This window comes from Arachis hypogaea, chromosome 18, assembly GCF_003086295.3.
Source record: "Arachis hypogaea cultivar Tifrunner chromosome 18, arahy.Tifrunner.gnm2.J5K5, whole genome shotgun sequence".
Taxonomy (NCBI): domain Eukaryota; kingdom Viridiplantae; phylum Streptophyta; class Magnoliopsida; order Fabales; family Fabaceae; genus Arachis; species Arachis hypogaea.
Window position 1 is genome coordinate 127,738,888 of NC_092053.1, and position 9,036 is coordinate 127,747,923.

Sequence of the window (9,036 nt, forward strand, 5' to 3'; positions counted from 1 at the left end):
TTAATTTTTTCTGATTTGAATGTTATTATACGATTATAATTATTTAATATATAAAAAAATTAATATATATATATATATATATATATATATATAAAAAGAAGATTATTACATATTTTATTACATAAAAATAGACATTTTTTATTTTAAAAAATATAAAATAAATAAATACAAAAATATAAATTTTTTATTTATTAATATTAATTATTATAAAAAAATTTATAATATTAAAAAATTACATTAAAATCATATTTTAAATTATAACATAAAAATATAAAATAATTAAAGTTTATTTTATATTACTTGATAAATAATTAGATTATTATATTTAAAATTTATTAACTAATTACTTTGTTAAATATCTTATTATATAATATAATTTTTTATTAAAATATTTGTAAAAGTATAATTTATTTGAAAATATTAATTTTTTATTTAGGTATGTATTTAAAATTATATTATTTACTCTATTTTTTAAAAAAAAAATAAAAAAAATAAAAAGAGTAATATTTTTATTTATTATATATATTATTTAAAATAAATTATATTTTTATGAAAATTTATATTATATAATAATATCTTTAATAAAAGTAGTTAGTTAATAAATTTTGAATATAATAATCTAATTATTTGTCAAGTAATATAAAATAAAATTTTAATTATTTTATATTTTTATGTTACAGTTTAAAATATTATTTTAATATAATTTTTTAATATTATAAAAAAATTTTGCATAATAATTAATTTTAATAAATAAAAAATACTCATATATTTTGTATTTATATATTTTATATTTAATTATTTAAGAATAAAAGATTCTGTTGTCATTTAAAGTGTTGTGTATTAAAGTATCACTATTTAAAGTATTTATTTATGTACTAGGATATTTTGTATTTATTAGAGGCGAGCAGACTTTGTTTGCTCAATTCGATAGTGACTGCGATTCCTACTTATTGCATGCAAGTATCTATCTTCCCTAAAAGGGTAACTAATAAGATAGAATCCATGATGCAGAACTTTCTATGGAAGGGTCAAGCTAATGGTAGAGGCCTAAATCTAGTTAACTGAAAGGTGTTGGTCACCCCTAAGAAGTTTGAGAGTCTGAAAATTAGAGATCCTTTTTGTGCTAATATTGCTCTTTTTAAAAAGATAGTTTGGCAACTTTTTCACCATCTTGACAAGCTATGGGTTCAACTGTTGACACGGAGAAATATCATTCCTCTAAGGATGATTGCTTCAGTCGGTCTCGAGACAGGAGATCTTATGTTTGGAAGAGTATATGTCAAGTTTGGAATATCTTAAAGGAATGTTTTATTTGGTGCATTGGGGATTTGAAACAGAACTTATGGTTTTTTCAACGGAGAAGAGAGGGGCGATTGTGTCATGAGATGAATTATATTCACATTTTTTATTCGGATCTCCGGATCTTGGACCTTTGGTCATCTGGACAGTGGAACTTTGAGAATATCTATTCTTCTCTGAATTAGTCTCTGCAGAGTAACATTAACTCCTACAACCCGGATGTTCAAGTTGGTTCAGAGGTCGGTTGGTGTTGGACTGGTGCGACTTCAAAGGTTTATGACGCTCGTAGTGGTTATTTGTGTCTCAGTAAAAAGATGTTTAGTTGGGAGGACAGGAAGAATTGGCTTTGACTTTGGCGTCAACATGTTCCGGAAAAGCACAAATTCTTAGCCTGGATATGTCTTCGAGAGGCTCTTCCTACTGCTGTATTTCAATTTAGAAGGGGCATTTCACACACGAATAACTGTTCACGATGTTTTTTAGGTCAGGAATCGGTTTTACATTGCATTCGGAATTGTCCAAACACTCAGCTAGTTTGGGAATCTCCAGTCAAACACTGGATTTGATGAGTTGGTTTTTATAAAATAGCAAACAGTGCCCCTTTAAATTCTTTTCTAGTCTTTGGTGGATTTGGCGTTCGAGGAATAACGAGATCTTTCATCCCCACGAGTCTTGGACCACAAACAAGGTGATTGGTATGGATTTGTCCTTGAAAAAAGAGCTCCGGAATATTTTTGAATTGCAACGAGTGTATCTCCTACACCATTAGTGGCTCTTGGATTCCCCCCTGGTAGATACTTTTAAGATTAATTGTGATGCTAGCTATCCTGGCAATGGTGCCCCAGTTGATTTTGCATGTGTTAGCAGAGATTGGAAGGAAAGGTGGCAACGAGGCTGTCTGAGAACAATTGAGAGTCATAGTATTATACAAGGAGAGTTGTTTGCTATTTGGAGAGATTTTCTTTTAGCTTGGGACTCAGGGCAAAGAGATATTATATGTGAAGCAGACTGTGTGGAGACTTTTACTATTGTCAATAATTTACAGGATTGCTTTAATTTTATTGATCATTTGGTGTTGAAAATCCGATATATCATATCTTGGAAATGACGTGCTGATCTCCGGTTGATCTTGAGATATGCAAACATAGTAGTAAACACCATAACAAGGAGTTGAGAGTAGTATTTAGCAGAACTGTTTCTCTTAAGCAATTTCTTGTTTGTTTGTTTTTTTTTTTTTGTTATTGTTTATTTTCTTTTCAATCACAAAAAATTAAAATTTTAAATTAATATAATTATAACAAGAAAATATATAAAAGAGTACACTTATTTTACAATTTTGTGATATATATATTGAATATAAGAAAAATGCAACATTTATTTTTTGAGTTCTAGAAATAGAATTAAATAGCTTATTATTTAAAAATTTGTCATGGTATTTGGACTTTTTAGTAATTTTATACCCAAAAAATTATTTTTTACTAAAACAAAAATGGAACAACGTTACATAACTTTTTTTTAATAGGAATAAACGTGTAATTTAATGGTGTTTAGAAGAATACAAGTGAGATTATGTCACCTTTTGTTATAGAATTGTGTTACGTGTATATCAAAATCAGTCACCAGTATAAAATATAAGTTAGAATATAAATATATATTGAAAATAAATTAAACCACATATATATTTATATACAGATACATTGATGATTGATTTTAGTGAGTTGATGTATGAATAATATTTTTGTTGTTATATCATATTTTTTTGGAAATGAGATTATGTCATTCTTATGTCATCATGCATAATTAAAACAAATATTTCACTATCGTTGCTTTGTTATTTTTCTCATATTCAATTTGATATCTCACACATAATCATAAATGCAATAATAAATTCAAAGAAAAATTTAGGGCTAACAACTTTTTTAAATTCTGGCCAGTATGTAATCAGTAAAGAAAAGTGAGCTTTGGATGAAATCTTACACCAATTTTACACCATTAAAATCATCATTGATGGTTATTTGATAACTACAAATCACAAAAATTGCTGAGCCCTAACACTGCTCTAAATTCAATTCTTACAATTGAAATCTATCCATTAAAATGATAAAAACATGAATTTTTTCTTTCTAAGTTTTGTTTGTTAACATTATAGTTTTTTGATAAAATTATCTAACAGTATTTCTAAAATTTAGATTTATCAAAAACTAGAAAAAAAATTGCATTTAAATCATGCATCATCTTTTTAAATAACATACTAGTGACTCAAATTCACAAATAAAAGTAATAAAGTCTGAATTTCAATTACAGAATATGTGCAACTCGAGATAAGTCTCAAAATAGTCCCTAAAGTTGCACTTGAGTCTCAAAGTAATCCCAGAAGTTAATAATTTCTCAAATTCGTTCATAAAATTGCACTCCAAGACTCTTAATAGTCCTTGAAGGATTTTCCGTTCGTCGGAATCTTAAAATGACGTCTTTTTAAGAAGTAAAAAAAAACAACAAAAAAAAAACATTAAAAACGACGTAGTTTTATGTTTATTAAAAAAAAAAGAAAGAAAAAAATAAAAACACGTTAACACCCCCCCTTCTTCCCCTCCCTTTCCCTTCCCCAACTCTTCCCCTTCTCCAACCTACCCTTTCCCCTTCCCCTTCTCTCACTCGCAAGCAAGCTTTCCTCAACTCTCTTTGTCGCCGGCCTCCATTTCGGTGTCGCGCCAATCGCCCCTCCCTAACCTACCCTTTCTCCTTCCCCTTCTCTCACGCTCCCAATCTGCTTCTCCGCATCACCACGAGATCCAACTGCTCTCCGACCTCGCCGTCCAGATTTCACACTTTTCCACTATTTTCAAGCGCTCTGTCAACCACCCCCAACTCTCTGTCGCCACCGTCATCGCTCTCGAGCCCGCTGCATTCTCCGGCGACTCCAAAGCCCTGCTTCTCCGCATCACCACGAGATCCAACTGCTCTCCGACCTCGCCGTCCAGATTTCACACTTTTCCACTATTTTCAAGCGCTCTGTCAACCACCCCCAACTCTCTGTCGCCACCGTCATCGCTCTCGAGCCCGCTGCATTCGCCGGCGACTCCAAAGCCCACCAACAGCTCCACAACGAGGCAGGCGCTCCAGACCACAAACAGAATGTCTCTCACGGTCAGCTCCAGACGCTCTCCATTGTCCTGACTGACAGCCCCTCCCTACTTGTCACCGTCTGCTCTCTGTTCTCCTCTTTGTCTCCCTCTACATTTTTCTTCTCTTCTTTGCGGCAAAGGTGAGTTTTTTTTAGTTATTTAATCATTATTGTTTAATATTTTGGATGATTATTGCTGCTGGTGATTGTGTTTTAATGTAGTTGCCAAAGTTAATTTTTTGTTTTTTGAATATGTAATTGTTGCTATTTAGGTTGATTGATGCTTGTTATTTATGTTAATTGATCTTTTCTAATTGTTGTTGATTTTTTTGTGATTTTTTGTAATTGTTAGTTTTCTTAACTCTGTGATTTTTGTTGGTTCCGATGATGTTGTTCTTGTTGCTACTATGAAATTGAAGAAGAAGAACAGTGAAGAAGAGAATTGGTGAAGATAAGGATTAGTTTTTTTTTTATAAATATAAAACGACGTCATATTGGGGATTAGGTTTTTTTTTTTTAATAAATACAAAACGACGTCATTTTAGTCCAGCTCAGTTTTCCGGTAGCAAGGATGGACGAAAATTATTTCAAGGACTACTATGAGTCCTAGAGTGCAATTTCAGGGACGAATTTGAGGAATTATTAACTTCAGGGATTACTTCGAGGCTCGAGTGCAACTTTAGGGACTACTTTGAGACTTATCTCGTGCAACTCACAATATAAAAAATACAATGTGTTTCAAATTGTATACAGATGCACCTGATAAAGGTACCTGATATTAGGGGTGTACATAGCTCGGTCCGATTCGAAAACTCGGTCTGGCCCCAAATATTTTAGAGGCTTATTTGGTGTGATTTCACCGGGTTTAGGGTCAGGTAAGGGTCTCAAAAATAGACCTAATCATTATTTTGAGTCCGGTTCGGGCTATATCTCGGGTCACCCGAACTCGACCGAGTCATCATACACAATTAATATTTTGTGTTATTAGTGATGGATGATGACTATTCTTATATGGAATTTAAGTATTGTAAATCTTAATATTTTGTGTTATTAGTCATTATAAGACTATAAGTTAATGTTTTATGTTTAAAATGAATAAGACTTTAGACTAATGTATAATATTGTGTTATTTGTATTGATTTAAATATTTAGTATTATTAGACAATGTTAGTATTGACTGTGGTTATGCTTTAATTTCAAAGAAGGGTTGGTTCTTGTTATATTTTTGTAAGTGGATTTTACCATGTCAAATAATGGTTGGAGTCTTAATAATTTGGATATTTTCACATGTTAGCTTACAAGAAGGTAATGTTAACGGCCCGATTTTCATCCGATATAAACATAGCTCGAAAGTGTATAGATTTAATCGGATTTAGGGCCGGATTCGGATCTAACAAATAGGCCCGGTAATCATATCAAACCCAATTTCACCTGACCCATGAACACCCCTACCTGATATTGATACAAGTAAAAAGTACTTTAAATTTTGAACTATGTATACTGCAGTACGTGACACAACAGATTGTAGACAAAGATATTTGATATGTGACACAACAGACTATACATAGAAATACTTACATTCGATGCAGCTAAGTACACTTTTACAGGATTATTTTTCATGAAATGGTAAAGGTATTTCTAAAATACAGCGAAATTTATTATTTTGAATTGCTATGTAGTATGCGCAAAAATATCTGAATATTCACACATATTTTTATAGGCCCGTGCCATTCCTCATAGAAGAATTTGCCGTAAAAGCATCTCATATTAATACATAGTCATTTTTTTATGAAATTTTAGAGATATTTGTAAAGTATAGCTCTAAAATATAAATATTTTGAATTATGCAATATACACAAAGACATAATATACACTGATACATAGTTTTATATGTAGATCGGATTTATTATTAATTGGTAATTTTTTTTAAAAGTTTTTCTTAATAAAACAACGATAGAAACAAATTTTAAAAAATTAATTTAAAATATTTTAAATTCAAACAAAAAAAATACATATATATTTTTCAATGTACTCATTTTTTTTACACTAAAATATTATTTTTTCTATAATCAAATCATTCGTACTCCTATTTCTTTTTTTATGATAAATTAAAATTATTTTATTTATATTTTTGTTTATCCTAAATCAAGAGAAACAAATCCTCTATCAAGATAAAAAAATAATAAATATTCGACAATTTTATATAATAAGCATAAAATTAGGTTTAATTTTTTTTTATTATTCACAAGTAATTTATTAAAATTAGTTTTTGGAAAATAATTTTATAAGGAGTGTAATATTTGAAAATGATTTTAAATAATTATAAATATTGTTAATAAAATAATTTTTAAAATTAAAATAAGTATAATAAATATAAATATAAATATAAATATAAAATTAATTTTTATCAATTGAAAATGTAAAAGATATACTATGTTTAGATTGTATATAGAAGCACCTGATATTGATACATATCACTATCTAAAAAGTACGGTAAATTTTGAACTATGTACACTGAAGTAATGTGATACAACAAATTATACACAAAGATATTCGACGTTGACACATACATTTTTACATGTCATTTTTTCATGAGATTGTAAAGATATTTTTAAAATACAGCAGAATTCAGTATTTTGGACTGCTACGTATTATGCACAAAAATATTTGATATTTACACATACGCTTTTATAGGCACATATCATTTTTCATGAAATTCTAAAAATATTCTTAAAGCAAGATAGAATTTGGTGCAAAAACATCTCATATTAATACATATATACAGAAGTATAATATACACAAAGACATCTGATACTACTTATAGATATAGTTTTACATGCAGATTGGATTTATTATTAATTGGTAATTTTTAAAATTTTTTTCTTACTAAAACAACGCTAGAAATAAATTTTAAAAAATTAATTTAAAATATTTTAAATTTAGACAAAAAATAAAAAAATACACATATTTTTTGAATGTACTCATTTTTTATGCCAAAATATTATTTTTTCTATAATCAAATCATGAGTACTCCTATTTTTTTTTATGATAAATTAAAGTTATTTTACTTTTTTTTGTTATTTCTAAATCAACCGAAACAAATCTTGTATCAAGATAAAAAATAGTAAATATTCAACAATTTTTATATAATAACTTAATAAGCATACCTATTTAATTTGATGATGTGGTAATGTCATGTCTAAACTTCGAAACAATCTGATATCATCCTACAGAGAAATATGATAGTAAAATAAGTTCCAAATAAAGAAAAAAAATGGAATGCCCCAACATAAGAACTAAAAATAATGATTTGAAAGTCTTAAGTCTCGCAATCTTCTACTAAAAAGAAATTGACTGTTTCTCAAAATTTGTAGTTTGAATTAATTGATATTTACTTTTATATTTTTTTCACAAATATATTTTTCAAATTAGTCTAACGAACACCATCTTAACTTTTTAGATACAAGCGGGCCAACTTGAGAAACAGGAAAGAAATATAAATGTCTCAGAAGTAAAACTTAAAAAAAAAAAGATGAATTGACTTTTGTCTCATTATAACAATGGCAACAATAAAAAATTTCGTTGCAACAGGAGACTTTATACGGCATTTTCTTCGGTAATATTGACATCTGTTGAGAAATTTAAAGTTTCAACCAAAGAACTGAGACAAAAATATGCAAACTAAGTGAACATGAGATTTTATCCATGTTCTATATATCCTCTCTCTCGCAGGTCATTGATCTTTTCATGTTGTTTTGATTGACAGATTGTACCCTTCTTCTTCAGATTATACTCTATATTTCATATTACTGCATTCAAACTGCTGCGAAGATTCAGAGTATATTATTGTTATCTCTTTCGTCACAACATATGCAAACCACTGTATAAAAAGGCTCAAAATACATTATTAGACTATGCATACTGATGATGGATGTGACGCAACAACCTACTGTGCAGAAATAGAGATTGGGATGTGTCACACTCACATATACTTGCTTCTTCTGATACTGACACGGGCTCTTATAGGACACGTCATTCTTTGTGAAATAAAAAAGATATTTCTGACGCACAGTAAATATTTTAAATTATGCAATATACATCAAAATATCTTATATTGATACATAATTTTACATGCCAAGTACTATTTTTCATAAAATTTTAGAGGTATTTCTAAAGTATAACAGAATTTGATATTTTAGATTATGCAATATGCCTAGGGACATCTGGTATTTTGGATTATGCAATATGCAGAGACATCTGATATTGACACATAGTTTTACATGCCCATTTGATTTATTATTGACTGATATTTTTAAAAATTATTTTTTTCTTAATAAATATTAAAATAAACAATTTAAAATATTTCAAATTCAGACAAAAAAAAACAAAAGAAAATACACGCATTTCTTTTTTAATGTATTAATCTTTTTTTTACAACAAAATACTCTCTTTTCTATAATCAAATCATACATACTCATATTTTTTTATGATAAATTAATATCACTTTAATTATATTTTTTGTTTATCCTAAATCAACCGGATCAAATCTTATATCAGAATAAAAAAATATTAAATACGAGTTAATTTTTATAAGACATAAAATTAGGTTTGAA